The sequence below is a fragment of the Octopus bimaculoides genome, chromosome 7, assembly GCF_001194135.2.
Source record: "Octopus bimaculoides isolate UCB-OBI-ISO-001 chromosome 7, ASM119413v2, whole genome shotgun sequence".
NCBI lineage: Eukaryota > Metazoa > Mollusca > Cephalopoda > Octopoda > Octopodidae > Octopus > Octopus bimaculoides.
In genome coordinates, this window is record NC_068987.1 from 62,740,466 (window position 1) to 62,742,828 (window position 2,363).

The 2,363-nt window shown below is 37.0% G+C and overlaps 1 protein-coding gene across 2 annotated transcripts in view; it reads right to left on the bottom strand.

The window, feature by feature from the left end:
• The window catches only part of LOC106879188 (zinc finger protein 239), an 8,340-nt gene that overhangs the window by 3,781 nt on the left and 2,196 nt on the right, over window positions 1-2,363 (bottom strand). The window lies entirely within an intron of this gene.

Sequence of the window (2,363 nt, forward strand, 5' to 3'; positions counted from 1 at the left end):
GACCCTTTTTTTTTGTTTTTGTTTTTTATCTGCCTTGCAGAATCTTAATTTATGATGCTTTAATTTATACATCAGAAAATTTATGAACCTCAGTGCAGTAAGTAATTCTCAATTTTTGCCAATAGGAATGCTAGATGTACATATTTGTATTGAAAGATCACTTAACAGGCTTCTGCAGTTTCTGTCTATAAGATTCTACTCATGAGTCTTCCAAATCAGGGACTCCATGGTTACCATGCACCTACAGAACAACTCCAACCCACAGAAACTATATCACTCATCTTTTACACCAGCAGTCCCCAGCATTTTTTACATCCCAAACCAGTTTCATGCAAGACAATTTTTCCACAGACTTGAGGATCATGCACATAACATAAGACAGTTACGTGCATAATATACAACTTAATTATTACACAGGTAGCAGGGATTTGAACCTTAACCACTAGATACTCAGTTAGACATCACAAATGAACCACAGTTTCATGTGATTGATCTACAAATTGACCAACCAGCATAAAGCTGTGGTGTGATATGGTTTACTCAGATGTTCTAAAATTTAACCCCTTTTCACCTTAAGAAACAGTTTGGAGCTTAACTCATTGCGGAGTATTGAAAGCAACTGATTGATTCACACACCTCATATCTTGCCAAGCAGACAACCTCCAGTACTCAAGCAGGCAGCTTTGGACTTTTGTGCAGACAACTTCTTACTCAGACAGACTGATTCTGAACATACACAAGTAGCTTCTACATGATATCCCACAAGTAGCTTCTATAGACAAGGCATGGATTTCCTCTCTTCCCAGTTGGCAATTATATTATTAGTATTTTCATATTATTAATATAGCCAACACAATATATCAGTTGGCAATTGTATTATTAACATTTTTCATAGTAAATAGCTAACACCAAATACGTCAGCCAATAAATATTAAAATTAAGGGTTTATGGCTTTGCTTCAATAATTATTCACACAGTCAATGACATTCCACACGTACCCTACAACATGGTAATGAAGCCATCCATGACAATTCAGATGTTTAAAATATATCATAATTAACCAGCTCAATACAAGCACACAAGTAAATCTAGGGCACATATATATGTATTATATGATATATATACATATATATACATGGTGAATACATATGTACTGACAGAGAATTAAGTCTGGAATCAGCCAAATTGAACAGTCCCTATTGATGAGGCTATAGAATTAGCCGACACTGACCAGTCAGTATAGAGAATTTCTCAACTGGTGTTTTCAGTACATATGTATAGAATTACATACTTTAACTACAGTATTAGAGCTTTTTAGCTCTTATTTCTAGCAATGTTATAACACCCTAGTCATATTTAGTGACAATTATGGTTTACCTTTTTGGTAACACATTGCACATGAGTATCTATATTAATTTTTTTATATATTTAGACGCAGGCATGGATGTGTGGTAAGAAGCTGGCTTCCCAAACCACATGGTTCCAGGTTCAGTCCCACTGTGTGGCACTTTGAGCAAGTGTCTTCTACTACATCCTCAGGCCAAACTGAAAGAAGCCCGTCGTGTATGTGTGTTTGTATTTGTCTCATCACTATCGCTTGACAACCGATGCTGGTGTGTTTATGTCCCCGTATTCTAACAGTTCAGCAAAAGACACCGATGAAATAAATACTAGGCTTACAAAGAATAAGTCCTGAGGTCGATTTTTTCAACTAAAACCCTTTAAGTCAGTGCTCCAGCATGGCCGCAGAAACAAGTAATAGAAGAATAAAAGAATATATTAAAGCTTTGTAGGTACGTGGCACTTCGTTATGCAAACACAATATGCTATGAAGTATACTAAATGCTTTTGTAAGTCAGTACCACATCCCACTGCGTCAGCAGGGCTTGTTACATTATTTTAAAGTTTGTTTCTACAGATATTCTATAGAAACTACAGCCAGTACTGATAGCTATAATTTACATCCTTGTAACTTAGCAGTTAGACCAATATAATAAGTACAAGGCTTACAAAAAGTAAGTACTGAAGTCAATTTATTTGAGCGAAAAAATTCAAGGTGGTGTCCCAGCATGGTAGCGGTCTAATGTAAAAGATAAAAGATTTTGTGGGACTCAGTCTGAGGCACAGGGGTTGGGAAGCCCTGCCTTACACGACTATTTACTATTCATTTCTACTCCAGGCACAAGGCCCGAAATTTTGGGGGAGGGAGCTAGTCGAAAAGATGAAAGGCAAAGTCTACCTAGGCGGAATTTGAACTCAGAATGTAAAGACAAACAAAATACCGGCGTGCTAACGTTTCTGCCAGCTCGGCGCCTGACAACGACTACTTATTATTCTTTTCTACTCTAGGTACAAGGCCCGAA